The sequence below is a fragment of the Pongo abelii genome, chromosome 4 (genome assembly GCF_028885655.2).
Source record: "Pongo abelii isolate AG06213 chromosome 4, NHGRI_mPonAbe1-v2.0_pri, whole genome shotgun sequence".
Lineage (NCBI taxonomy): Eukaryota > Metazoa > Chordata > Mammalia > Primates > Hominidae > Pongo > Pongo abelii.
The window spans coordinates 131,081,424-131,096,299 of NC_071989.2; the positions used below are offsets into that span (position 1 = coordinate 131,081,424).

The 14,876-nt window shown below is 39.2% G+C and overlaps 1 long non-coding RNA gene across 1 annotated transcript; it reads right to left on the reverse strand.

The window, feature by feature from the left end:
• Positions 1-6,622: 6,622 nt before the first annotated feature.
• LOC129059519 (uncharacterized) lies at positions 6,623-14,841 on the reverse strand. Its single transcript, XR_008525477.2, has 3 exons — positions 14,207-14,841; positions 13,516-13,687; positions 6,623-10,799 (listed from the first exon to the last, which is right to left on the reverse strand). It is a non-coding gene; the product is annotated as an uncharacterized LOC129059519 (long non-coding RNA).
• Between the last annotated feature and the right edge of the window lie 35 nt (positions 14,842-14,876).

Consider the following 14,876-nt stretch of genomic DNA (forward strand, 5'->3'; position numbering starts at 1 on the left):
TGAAACTCCGTCTCTACTAAAATACAAAAATTCACCAGGTGTGGTGGGGTGTGCTTGTAGTCCCAGCTACTTGGGAGGCTGAGGCACGAGAATCGCTTGAACCAGGAAGGCGGAGGTTGCAGTGAGCCAAGATCGTGCCATTGCACTCCAGCCTAGGCAACAAAAGCAAAACTCCATCTCAAAAAAAAAAAAAAAGATGACTGGTGTCAGAGATATTTTTGTTTTTTAAAAAATATTCTTACACACACCCCTCTTCTTGAGCTTAACCACCACATGTCCCTTCCATAGGAACAAGATACGGTATGTGTAACTAAGTCCTCTCTAGTGAGTCACTGGATACAATTTATATATCGAAGTATCCTTAGCATGTGTTTGCTTCTGCTTTAGTTGAAATGTTAAGCCTTCTATAGGTGTTATTCATATTTATACTCCCACACCCCAGAAGAGTGGCTGATACATTATAGGTTAATAATAAAGGCTTGATGGGCCAGGCACAGTGACTCACATGCCTGTAGTCCCAGCTTCTTGGGAAGCTGAGGCAGGAGGATCTCTTGAGCCCAGGAGTTTGAGGCTATAGTACACTATGATCATGCCTGTGAATACCCACTAACCTACAGCCAGCCTGGACAACATAGTGAGACCCTGTCTCTAAAAAAAATGAAGACTTGATGAGTTGAACAGGGAAAACAAGTTTGCTCTTCTAAGAAGAAACTGAAGCAGAAATAGTACAATCATCTTTTGTTGCTTCTGGGAATACTTTTCAGAAATGAATAATTCATAGTAATATATATCAGTTGCTATCTTGTTGCTCCATTAATATTGAGCAAAAGATAGGCTTACCAGGAATAGTTTCACTAGAATGATGTCCTAGTGTTATATCCACAGTTATATTACTTACAAAGGTATAGTTTACACATGGGATAGTTATTCAAGTTATTATTAAAATCTTCCATTCAGATGTGGTACATTAGAATATTCAGTACCTCCAAGTAAAATAATAAATATTTTCAGCCTTGATTAAACTCTAGACTCCATTCCAGACTTCCATTTCTCTTGTCCACATTTACTAAAAGATGAGTGTGCTGGAAATTTCAAGTATTATATGAGCCTCTGATACCTACCAGTATTTAAACAGGATTTAATTATTTCAACACTTCACCCATCAATCTTCACTTCTCCTGTTCAGATAAAAATGCTTTCATCCCAAATAAAACAACATTAATAGTGCTAATAATATAATCTTTTAGTTGGATAGGTCTGAATTTAATGTTTGTGTTTTTTTTAATGAGATCAAAACTTAAGGACTAAGGCAGCAAAATATTGTGAAACAAGCTGAACTTGGGATCAACATACATTTGTTCAGTCTTGTTTCATTTAGTAGCTGTATGACTTTGGGCATATCACTTAAATCTCTTATCTATAAAACAAGTACATAAAACTCTTGATTCCTGAAGTGCCTTTCTACTTTAAAATATTTTGTTTAAAATATCAAACTTCAATGTAAATATGTTGGAAAACAGTTCTAATCAAAGAACTTCTATTAAGTAAAACAAGACAAAATGTGTGTAAAAATATGACTTCTAACACATAGATTTCCTTGATTGTATTTTCTACTGAACTATTTTCAAGTATTCAGCTTGTTTTATACTAATATATTAATCTCAAAATACCTTTGTTTCATTGTTGCTACTCCTTAAACTTTTTTCTTTATTATCTAGATCTAGTAAAGTTTTCTGCATTCATTGTATTAACATTGGTTCAAAAGTAATTGCGTCCTTTGTCATTATATAAATTGTTTTATAAATGGCTTTAACTATGACATAAGCCTTTTAACATAATCAACTTTCTTTAAAGGAGGAAGTCAGATGAGTAGAGAAGGAAAGTTATATTCCCTTACAAATGCTCTTAATTTTAATGTCTTAAGGGAATTATAGAGACTTCCATTATTCTGCCTTAAATAAGGGATGTTACTTCAGTTTTCTTGTCATGGCTCCCTGCATGGGCAGTCATGTTAACAAGAGTCAGGAAGATAGCAGATATTCCCTAATAGTGACTGCAGATAGGCCAGTCAAAGTCATTTTGTTTTAAAGGAAGGGAGGTCGCTGGTAGTTAGGTGGGAAAATAACACCTGTGAAAAGGAAGTCCAAGTCACTGGCTTAGGGACTTTGGAGGCATTTTCATATCATATTCACTAGTCAAGAAACGTGTAGATTATATGTATGAGTGACATAGACTGTTCCAAAGTATTAGAAAAGAGACAATAGAATCACCCACCCTCCCTCCGACACACACTTCCTTATGTAAAATCAGAATCAAATAGTTATCATTCCTAACCCTCACAGTGAAGGATTTGGTTTCATGTAACGATGGAAGTAGATAATGGGTCCGACGTGGAAATAGCAATAAAAGGGAATTACAACAAGGTAAATGTGAGTAATAGTTCATTTTCCTGCATTTGTGATGAGGGCCATGAAGATAGGTCATGGTAATCTGTGGAGAAGGTCCTTAAGAGCATAGAACAATATAAATATAATGTGAGCCATATATAATTTTTAAATTTTCTACAGCCAAATGTTAAAAAGTAAAAAACAATTTTAATAATCCAGTAGCTCCAAAATATTATTTTAATATGTAATCCTATATATTGAAGTTATAAGATATTTTACATTCTTTTTTTTGATATCTGATGTATATTTTACACTTTCATCACATCTCCATTCAGACCGGCTACAATTTGATCAATTGTCACGTGTGGCTGACTAGTGGCTATGATAATGGACAGCATAGGTTTAGACAATGCCTATTCAACTATTCAACTTGTTTTACATTTATAAATCTCAAAATGCCTTTATTTCTTTGTTGGTACTCTTTTTTATTACCCAGATATAATAAAGTTGTCCAGGTTTCATTGTACAAATGAAATGAGTTCACTGTGGAAATGAAAATGCAGAGTGAGTCCAACAGCTAGTTTATTTATCATCCTGAACCCAGTGAAGAAATCAAAGCTGAATAAAAGGGACTCCTAGTTGTTATTCTCAAGGGCAGGTATAATTTAGGTGCAAGACTTTGTAGCATAATGTTTTGCAAGTAGTGGATGTTCAATATCTACAATAAATGAATTGTAGTACTATATCGCTTTAAGGAAGTTTGTAACCTGTCTAGAACAACTTTCTCAATTTTACAACTAAACTAGGAGATCCAGGGCTTAAATCATGATTGAACTGATTATTCCTGTTAAATCTGTGTGTGAACCATATGTGAACATTCTTTGAAAATGTATGATAAGCATTTCAAGATTTCTGTTTTAATTATTAACATTTAGAATTCTAGGAAATCTTTTGGGATACAGAGAACTTATTTCTTCCAACTGTTGCTTCAGATGCTGAGAAGATTGTAGAAGATAGGGAAGCTGTAGTTTACTATCTAGTTTTTTAATGCACATGAAGTAATTTAAAATGCTCTTCTTCCTTTCTTGTCACATACTTTTAAAAAATTCTCTAAAGATTGAATAATTTTAAGTATTTCTTAACTGGGCAAAATGGAAACTTTGTAACTGAAGCCAGTCAAGGTGAATACACAGAAAATTATTTTCTTAAGGTCAGTTAATGGGATAAACCGTTTTAAGAGAGTTGAGAAAAAATAAAGTTCTATTTTAAATTTATACATGTAACTGTTTAATAAAAACTAAGTCAGACAAAATTTAACAAAACTAAATTGCCTTCTTACTGCTTCTATAGTCAGTCTCGAGTTATCTTGATTTTAACCTACTCTTATTTTCTAGATCTTCATTTCAAATATTCTCACTATATATGTGTATACAGTGTGTTTGTATATTTGTGTGTAGAAGTGTGTGTGTGAATGCAACAGGCTTTTAAACCAAACTTAATTTCTAAATTGTAGTTTTAAATATGTCCCAGCCTTCTGTAACTGAGACATAAAGCCAAATGCTTGTGTTTTTAGAGTTATATTGCTTAGGTGTCATAATTTTACTAAGACCAACTTGAACTGATTCCACTTTTGAAATCTCTGCCCTTATTTTATTTCCATTGTCTGTCTCCTGAGGGTCAAGATCTTGTGGCTAGGACTATCTTGAGTCTCCTATAAAAAACTATTCTTGCCGGGCATGGTGGCTCACGCCTGTAATCCCAGCACTTTGGGAGGCCGAGGCAGGTGGATCACGAGGTCAGGAGATCAAGACCATCCTGGCCAACATGGTGAAACCCTGTCTCTACTAAAAATACAAAAATTAGCCGGATGTGGTGGCGCATGCCTGTAATCCCGGCTACTCGGGAGGCTGAGGCAGGAGAATTGCTTGAGCCTGGGAGGCAGAAGTTGCAGTGAGCCGAGATCATGCCACTGCACTCCAGCCTGGCAAGAGAGCTAGACTCCGTCTAAAAAAAAACAACAACAAACAAAACTATTCTTTTAGTCTCTCTCTACTCTGCCAGTCCTACAACTTGCTCCCAAATTGATCTTCCTAAATAACTCTTGTCATGGTACTATGCTCAGAAATCTTCAGATTCCTTACAATCTGCAGATAAAGTTCAGATGCTTGCTCCATAATTGGGTCTCAAACTATTTTTCCTGTCTTGATTCTTATCCCTTAACTTCACTCACCTTTTGCTTTAATGAAATTAGGCTCCTGTCCCATAAGCATGCTCTGTTCCTTCCTGGTTCATGTTTTTGTTAGTGACACCCCTTCTCTGATTAACCTTTCCCTTTTAACAGCAATCGTTTAAATCTTGTCCATCCCTTAAACTTTAAAGCCAAATCTAAAGTCCACATCCTTTTAAGCACCCTAGCTAGAAGGAATGTCTCTTGATCTCTCAGTAGGACTCCAATAACACTTTGTTCCTTTTAGATTGCAATTACAGAGATCTATCTTGCATTATAGTTGTGTGGCATTACTGCCTTGACTAGTTTGTATGTCTCTTGAGGAATGACTATGCCCATGTTATTTCTTGTTGAAACTAGTGTTTTACAGCCGAGACAGTGTAATCGAATGATTAAGAATGCAGTTACGCATTCAGCCCACCAGTATGAATCCTGGCTCAACAGCCTACGATACTGACTTTAAGCAAGTTATTTATCTCTAAAAGTTACTTTCCTTATCTGTATAATGGAAAGTGTCCCTTCAGATGCTCCTTAAGGACACTAAGATAATGTGAATTTCTTAGCAATAGCAAGTGCTTTATAAAATATTAGCTATCATATATCCAATAAATGTTTACTGAACACTTAACATCTCAGTCTGAACAAAGTACTCACATCTCTATTATTTCACCAGTCTTTAGGGCTTCTTCAAAACAACGAGTTTATGCTTGACTATGGTCTAAATAGGCTTACCAAAAAGAGTCCTTCCCAGAATAGTATGCCCTAGGAGATCCACACTGGGAGCCCTGGGGCTGAGCATCAGAGGTGGAGGGGAAAAAAGCAAGCAGTCAAAATCAATTTGTATTCAGCCAACAAAAGTTTAGAACTTCACCCACTACAGAGATAGTCTACTATAGATAAGTGAATGTTATCAGTAAATGTGAGAAACCTTTAAAAAGCCTGGAGACCAAGGATGAAATAGAAATATGGTTATTAGGGAAAGAAAAGTTCATTTCCACCCAAACACATGTAAGAACCTTGAATATGTTGTAAGCCAGAGGAAATAGTAAATCATGGAGGGAAGATGGTGAGTGAAAAAATTATAAGAACATTCGATGCTGCAGCAGTCGACCAGCAAAGTGATGGTAAGGGCCTGAACCACTGTAGTGGAAGTAGAGAAGGAGGTAATTTAGGGAAATCATAATTAAGATGGCAAGTTTCATGTATTCTTTCATTTATCCATCCATTTTGAAATCAGCATGCTAATTTCAAAATCCTGGGTAAAACTAATATCTAAGGGAGGAAAGAAGTCAGGTAGATGGAAAGAGCCTCAGAAAGAAGTGGGGATATTTCTTACTCTGCACAAAAGGAAAGGGAAGAATGAGTATATTTGGAGATGAAAAAAAGGCAGGACATTTTTTGTTTTGGCAAAGTAAGAAAGCCATCAGGGAGTAATGTCAGCAGAAAGGCCAAAGAAGATTGGATACCAAAAAAGAATGGCACGTGTTTAGAAAAAAAAAGGGGGGACGATGAGTAAAAGGACTATTGATGAGTGCTAATTTTCAAATGAGTGAAAATCGTGAGTTTACAGTGAAGCCAACTGAAGAAAATATATATTTCTTAAGCCATCAGAAAGTATGACCTAAAACTGATGGATTTTTTTCAGTATCGGGGATTGTTGGTGGGTTTCAGAGAACATTTAGGGAGAAAGTTGCATTGAGAGAAATGAAGGCAAGAGAAAGGTGACAAGCATAAATTAGAGGATTTCAATGCGGTGATGAAGTGAAAGCAGATTTTCTACCAGAGAATAGGAGAGAAGAATTGAGAAAGTAGTCAAAGGAGGGAACTTAAGTTTCAGAAATGAAGACGTTAATTTTTAGTATGTTGGCACGTTTTGAAAAAGAGAATAACTTCAATATGGCAACCAACCTGTATTTAGTAATGCCATCAGAGTTATTTCTGTGGCATTCCTAGAATTTGCTTTTTATTTATTTATTTTATTTTTTATTTTGAGACAGAGTCTCACTCTGTCACCAAGGCTAGAGTGCTGTGGCATGATCTCGGCTCACTACAACCTCCGCCTCCCGGGTTCAAGCAATTCTCCTGCCTCAGCCTCCAGAGTAGCTGGGACTACAGGCACATGCCACCACAGCTGGCTAATTTATGTATTTTTAGTAGAGATGGGGTTTCACCATATTGGCCAGGCTGGTCTCAAACTCCTGACCTCAGGGATCTGCCCGCGTTGGCCTCCAAAAGTGCTGGGATTACAGGTGTGAGCCACCGTGGCCAGCCTAGAATTTGCTTTTTGATTTGTCAATGATTTGGCAGTTTTCTTGCTTGTCAATGCATTAAAATCTACTTCATTCTTCTGATTTATTTTAGTTGATGTTTATCGAATTAATACATGCACATAATCTGAAAACTAGCATTGAAAACGCTAAATAGCCAGGCGCAGTGGCTCATGCCTGTAATCCCAGCACTTTGGAAGGCCAAATTGGGTGGATGGCTTGAGCTCAAGAGTTCAAGACTAGCCTGAGCAACATGGCAAAACCCTGTCTCTACAAAAAAATAACAAAAAATTAGCTAGGCATGATGGCCCACACCTGTAATCCCAACTACTAGGGAGGTTGAGGTTGGGAGGATTGCTTGAGCCCAGAAGGTTGAGGCTGCAGTGAGCCGTGTTCATGCTACTGCACTCCAGCCTGGATGACAAAGCGAGACCCTGTCTGGAAAGAAAAAAAAAAAAAAGGCTAAATAAAAAACAGTGGTTCTCTGTCCCACGTCCTGTTTTCCTAATCCTTTTCCTCAGAGACAACCTCTTTCTAGTCTTAGCTGTTTCTCCTGCCATCATACATCATATACCTTCACATTTCTAAATAATAGGCATATATTGCTATCAATCATCAATTTTAGGCATTACCTACTTATCTTTTTTATGGTAAATGAGTTTGGTTCTCTCACTCTGCCATCTCTCTGCTTTACACATTTCTTCCCCACCCTTTCAATGTAGTTACATTGCAATCTTTTTGTTAAATCAGTGTTTGCATTATTGTGCCTATGCAAATATTATTCAAAGCTAAAAGTTGAAGCATATTGTGATTTTCTTCCTTTTTTAAAAAATAAACTTAATTTTTAGAAGTTTTAGATTTACGGAAAAAATGTGAAGGTAATACATATAGAGTTCTCATATACCCTGCACTGTTTCTTCTGTCAACATGTTAGTATAGTACACCTGTTACTACTAATAAATAAATACTGAGATATTATTATTAGCTAAAATCTATTGTTTACTCAGATTTCATTTGTTTTTGCTTAATGCGTTTTTTCTGTTCCAGGACCCCTTCCAGGATACCACATCCAGGATACACTGAGTTGTCATGACTCCTTCTGCTCCTCTTGGTTGTGACAGTTTCTCAGGCTGTCCTTGTTTTCTATTACCTTGCTATTTTTTCCCTCAGGTGAAACATGCCTTGATTTTTTTCATGTGGTTGGTGCTTTTTTTTATTATTGCTAATTTTTCCCATGTCTTCCCATAATAGTGTCTCAGTACATTTTCCCATAGACCACCCATACTGGGTAATCTAGCCATTCTAACTGTTTTCCTTTGAGCCCTCTCTCCTGGGGACTTCTCTATGGAGCTGGTGCTCTCTGGACTTGCTGTAATGTTATCCTTGGACTTCTCTTGCTCTCAAATTTGAAATTGCCTTTACCATTCTCTTGGCATGTATTCCCTATATCCTGAGACTCAGGCCTTCCTCTTTCTTGGTTTATTTTCTTGTGTTGGTGAAGCATATTTTCCAGTAGTTCCTTTAAGTTAAAAGGAATACACAGCAGAAAACATTGTGAATACAGACCTCAAAACGCCTGCTTCTTGAGTCATGTTGCTTTAGTCTGTACCTTTTAAAACTCATTGCACAGTGGTAATCCTAAAGATTTCCTTTGCTTCTCCTTTGGGTTGTATCTTTTGTTTTCTACAACCCACAGTTTCCTCTTTCTTGATTTATTACCTCATTTTGGTTAATATACAGAGTAGGTTCTTAAACACAAATACATCAAAAGTCAATTTTTTTTTTTGAGAAGTCTTGCTCTGTCACCTAGGCTGCAGTGCATGATCTCGGCTCACTGCAGCCTCCACGTCCCAGGTTCAAGCGATTCTCCTGCCTCAGCCTCCTGAGTAGCTGGGATTACAGGCACGAGCCACCATGCCCAGCCAAATTTGTATTTTTAGTAGAGATTTCGGGTTTTCAACATGTTGGCCAGGCTGATCTTAAATTCCTGACCTCGGGTGATCCACCCACCTCGGCCTCCTAAACTGGGATTACAGGTGTGGGCCACTGCACCTAACCTATTTTTAAGACTTTACCCTGATTTTTATAGATAATTTGAGTATAGATTAGAAAAATTTTCTCTTGGAATTCTGAAGACATTGCTTCATTATCTTCTAGCTTCCAGTGTTGCTGTGGAGAATTCCAAAGCCATGCTGATTTGTCTAATCTTTTGTATATGAATGAGCTGTTTTCCTCCTCTCCTTGGAGACTATAGGATCTTCTCTTATCTCCAGTGTTCTGAAATAACATAAAGATTTTTAACAGTGGCCAGGTGCCATGGCTCATGCCTGTAATCCCAACACTTTGGGAGGCCAAGGTGGGCAGATCATTTGAGGTCAGGAGTTCAAGACCAGCCTGGCCAACATGGCAAAACCCTGTCTCTACTAAAAAGACAAAAAGAAAAATGAGCCAGGCATGGTGGTGTGTGCCTGTAATTCCAGCTACTCTAGAGGCTGAAGCACAAGAATTGCTTGAACCCAGGAGGTGGAGGTTGCGGGTGAGCCAAGATTGTGCCACTGCCCCCCAGCCTGGGTGATAGAGTGAGACCCTGTCTCAAAAAAAAAAAAAAAAAAAAAGATTTGTAATAGCATGTGTTTGTTTTCATCCTTTCTTCTGTATTCTCTGTCTTCTCTTTCTGGAATTTCCATTGTTTGAATTTGGATGACCTGGATTTGATTTTTGCTCTTATTTTTCATCTCTGTCATTTTGCTCTGCTTTCTAGGAGTTCTTTTTCTGTTTTCTGATTGTTTCTGTTTTTAACAGCTTCCTGTTCTTATTTCATAGATGCAATGTCTTCCTGTATCTCTCTGAAAATATTAGTGACAGTTTACTTTTTAAGTTTTTCTCCCCCCTCCTGGTTTTTGTTTCTTCCAAATTGTTTTTCTATTTTGGTATCTCTTCCACGTTAGATGCTTTCCTCAGATATGTTACTCGTTAGATGTCTCTTCATGATTAGCAGTGGGATTTGAAAGCTGACGGGAAGCTTTGAGTGTAGTTATGGGGCCTGTCAACTTAGAGCATCACTGAAGAGTGATCTCATTCGGCTATTTGTAGGGGACTTTCAATGTTGGTATCTTCGAAGTTTTTCCTCTTAAGCTAGTTAGATTCCTCCAGAGAATACATTTCCTGTTGCCTGCCTAGCAGGTAAAGGTGTGGCTGCCAGCCTTTATAGAGTGTCAGCATTCATTATTCAGTATGTGTATGATCACTTAACCTCAGACTCCAATTATTTTTGATAAAAGTATCCCTGCCCTCAGCTGGGCCAGTCAACTTCTTTGGAGTTTCACTCTTGTTGCCCAGGTTGGAGTGCAATGGCACGATCTCTGCTCACTGCAACCTCCTCCTCCCGGGTTCAAGCAACTCTCCTGCCTCAGCCTCCCAAGTAACTGGGATTACAGGCATGCACCACCACACCCAGCTAATTTTGCATTTTTAGTAGAGACAGGGTTTCTCCATGTTGGTCAGGCTGGTCTCAAACTCCCGACCGCAGGTGATCCAACCACCTCGGCCTCCCAAAGTGCTGGGATTACAGGTGTGAGCCACCACGCCCGGCGGGCCAGTCAACTTCTAATGCAAAGATTGTTTCTTTTTCCCTCTCTAGAGGAAATATACTCCAGATGTAGAGGGAACAATGGATCTTCCCGATTCTCAGTTTTTACCAAGACTCCTTATTTTAGCCAATTACCTTCCATTCTAGAGGTACCTATTGTTCCTTTTGTGGCACCTTTTGAGTATTGTACTGTGTAAATCAGGTTGGTTCTGTTTTTCCTGCTGTTGGTTTAAGATTGGGATTTCTTGTTTGCTAAAAATGTTTCTTCCCTTCTATCTGGTTTTCAGCTGACAAATGTCTTGCTCTCTCCTCTCCTATTTTTTCTATCTCTGTGGGTTTAAAAAAAGAAAAGGGAAAAATTACTTGCATTTATATTGGGGCTAGAAGGTTGAAATTAGTTATATATTTTCAATTTGCTATCTTAACTCAGAAACCTGTACAACAGTCCTGGCACGGACACAGTGGCTCATGGCTGTAATCCCAGCACTTTGGGAGGCCAAGGGGGGCGTGAATTACTTGAGGTCAGGAGTTCAAGACCAGCCTGGCCAACATGATGAAACCCTGTCTCTAAAATACAAAAATTAGTCAGACATGGTGGCACGTGCCTGTAGTCCCAGCTACTCAGGAGGCTGAGGCAGAAGAATCGCTTGAACCCAGGAGGTGGAGGTTGCAGTGAACTAAGATCATGCCATTGCACTCCAGCCTGGGCGTCTCAGCAAGACCTCATCTCAAAAAAAGAAAAAAATCTGTACGACAGTCTTTTTAAATGCAACTCGTTTTTTTTTGTTTTTTTTTTTTTTTTTTTTTTTTTTTTTTTTTTTTTTTGAGACGGGGTCTTGCTGAGACGCCCAGGCTGGGATTACAGCCATGAGCCACTGTACCCACACCTGGCCTGTTGTACAGGTTTCTGAGTTAAGATAGCAAAGGTATCCGAAGTGTTTCTTTCCAAATTTTTGCTCATATTGAAGTAATTCTTTTTTAAAAACTGCCAGTACACTAAAAATTAATGTCAGCATTTCTGAAACTTAACTTTCCTCCTTTCACTACTTTCTCATTTCTTCTCTCCTTCATTAACAGAAAATCTGCTTTTACCTCATCACATCTAAATCCTCCAATTTATGCCTGTCCCCTCTCTCTTGCCTTCATTTCTCTCAATGTAACCTTCCCCCTTGATGTTCTCTCAAAGCAGATTGTTAAAGAAGTGAACCTAGCCCCTTATTCTTTCTCTCATATGCTCTTTTGCCCTTCTGCTATGAGATGACCTTCACAGATGCCAGGGCCACGTTCTTCAACTTCCCAGGTTCTGAGCCAAATAATCTATTCTTTATAAATTACCCAATCTATGATATCCTGTTCTATCAGCAGAAAAGGGACTAAGACATTAATCTATCAAATTAAAGATATTTCTTGCTACTTCCAAGCTAAGAATTTGTATGAATAGTTATACTGTTTCATTCATTTTTTTCAGAATCCATTGGGATATTTTTTAATCTGACAATATTGCGAAATACATCAAAAGATGTCCTAATGTTTAGCCATCTTTACATTCCTGGGATAAATCTTACTTTGTCATGATGTATTAATCTTATAATTGAATGCTGAATGTATAATATATTCGATTTACATTTTAGTCAAAACTTCTAAATGTTAGTGTTAAAGCAGTTTATCTCAATTTGTTGAAGTATATTTCTACCCAATACTAAGTAAATGTACTTTTAGTGTAAGAATTTTATACCCAGATTCCAGCAGAATTTTATTATTTTGCTCCTGCAAATTGTTTGCTTCTATTAATAGACACTAACTGTTCAATGTTTTATATTTGTATTTAGCATGCATTTTTATTAATGTTTTGAGGAAAAGATATTTAGCTGGCCTGTTACAGATTGTAGAGTTGGATTAAAAGATATTATAGGAACAACAGGAAAATACATTTGCCATGTTCTTTTACTTTGGTGCTCTAGTCTCCCCTTCCTTGGTGGCTGGAAGACTCACAGAATTTGGTTAGAAATTTAGTTCTTCTAATTATTAGCTAGTAATTTCATACTTACTCTCCGTGAGCCTGAATTATGCCATCTCTAAAAACTGAAATCGTAACAATTACCATTTATGGCTGGGCTAATAGACCCTCAAGAACACACCCACACATTGATAGTTTGTATACATTTTCAGCAAGGGAAAAGTAAATTATATACAGCTATTAGTGGAATACAGCAAATGGATATCATTTGGACCATTTATCAGACCTTCATGGACTCACACATTTCTGCCTAAGTCCAACAGGTAAATGGGTGAGCCATGCCATTACCAAAATATATATTTTAGGCTACTAACAGGTTGTAGGATAGTATGGAAAGCATATTAAAAACTTGATTCTTGGGAGGCTGAGGTGGGAGGCCCTTGAAATTCATGTTGCATCTTATTGCACATAACACTTCCTCATGTGATTGGTTTTTTGTTTTGTTTTTGTTTTTTGAGACAGGGTCTTGCTCTGTCACCCAGGCTGGAGTGCAGTGGCGTGATCTCGGCTTACTGCAGCCTCCGCCTCATGGGTTCGAGCAATTCTCCCACTCAGCCTCTCGAGTAGCTGGGATTACAGGGGTGAGTAACCACCCTGTAATCCGGCTAATTTTTGCATTTTTAGTAGAGACAGGGTTTCATCATGTCATCATGTTGGCCAGGCTGAACTCGAACTCTTGACTTCAGGTGATACACCCACCTCGGCCTCCCAAATTGCTGGGATGACAGGCATGAGCCACCGCGCCCTGCCATGTGATTGTTATAGAGATGAAATGAGACATTATGTGATACCGAGCATAGTACCTGCTGCATTCCGCTAGTTTTGTAAAGACGAGTACTTACATAAGTTATGTGCTGCGTACTATGCCAACCACGAAATGACGAGTTTTTAAAAGCATGCTTGCCCTAAAACCTAGTAGGTAGGGTAGATAAATAAATCACACATACAGTGTATAGTCACCAGAGGCTTAAGGTAACCTACAAGCTGGACGATCAGCTAGCTTATCGTCCACAGAGCTGGTTAGTTACCTCAGGAGGTGCTGGCCAGAAGTAAAAGAAAGGTGTGTAGTCACAGGGCACAGCTAAGGCACGGAGTTTTGAGAGAAGGGCACATCCTGGAGCTGCAAATGTGTGAGTGCTGGGTTAGGAGGACGGATCTTCAGATGAGACTAATGTAGAGGGGTCCACATCAGGTAAGTTCCTAAAACGAGAAGCTGCCTTATCCCTCTGTTGCACGGCTCAGGGTCCCATCATAAACTCTAGAGTTTGCCAAGTTGAAATGTCCTCTGCACTCAAGGACAAACTGAGTTAAGTGCAATTGTTTACAGTCCAAGAAAGCTCGCTGGGGGTGGGGAGGGGGGAGGGGGGAGGGATAGCATTAGGAGATATACCTAATGCTAAATGACGAGTTAATGGGTGCAGCACACCAGCATGGCACATGTATACATATGTAACTAACCTGCATATTGTACCCATGTACCCTAAAACTTAAAGTATAATAATAAAAAAAAAAAAAGGAAAAAAAAATGTGGGGAAAAAAGAAAAAGCTCGCTGGCTGGTTACTTTTCTCCTGGATGGCTGAGGTCACTTCTCAGTGACCTACAAGTCACGTCCACGTTTCTATTCTGCTCGGTGCGCTAACCTAAAGAAGAAACCCAACGTTTACTTGACTAATTTGATAATCAAGCCTCCCCGCTGGGACACTTAATCTTTTAGGTACCTTCAGCCTACTAGACCCTAGTCCGAGACACGGGTTCAGTCCTTTTTTTTTTTTCCGTCTTCTATTTTTCCCTCATAGTTAAAAAGCACTTCACAGTTAGAGGCGGCATTTTAGAAGTGCAGCGTGAAGCCAGAGCGTTTGTCTTAGTGACTGGCCAACTTTCGGGCTCACTTGCGAGCTCTGCGGTACAACATCATTCTCAGATTCGACGTCTAACTCAGGAGACGCTGACCCTCGAATCGAAGGGAAATCGGAGAGTCTTGGTATAAGCCGGCTGGTTCACCGCGGTTAATGCCAGCCGAGAGGAAAAAAAAAAATTCAGCCAACCAAAACAAAAGTTAAAAGCGCCACGCTTTCTATTCTTTGCTGTCTGGCAATCTGTTAATGGTGGCGTCTAGCAAACTGCAAATCAAGCTCCAGCCGGAGTCCGCAGGGCAGGGAGCGCCGGGTGCGGCCCAGTCCCGGCGCCCAGCGCGTTGGCGCGCACACCCTGTTTCTGCAGACTCAGGCTTTCTTGCCCCGCCTCTTTCGGGCCCAGCTGATCTCCACCGCCCGTTAGGCCCGAAACCCAGGCGCCTGGAGCCCTGCGCCCTCCGCTTCCGGCCCCCGGCACGCCCAGGGCGCGGGAGCGGCCGGGTCAGCCCACGGACCTGAGTCCGGCCCGCAGCCT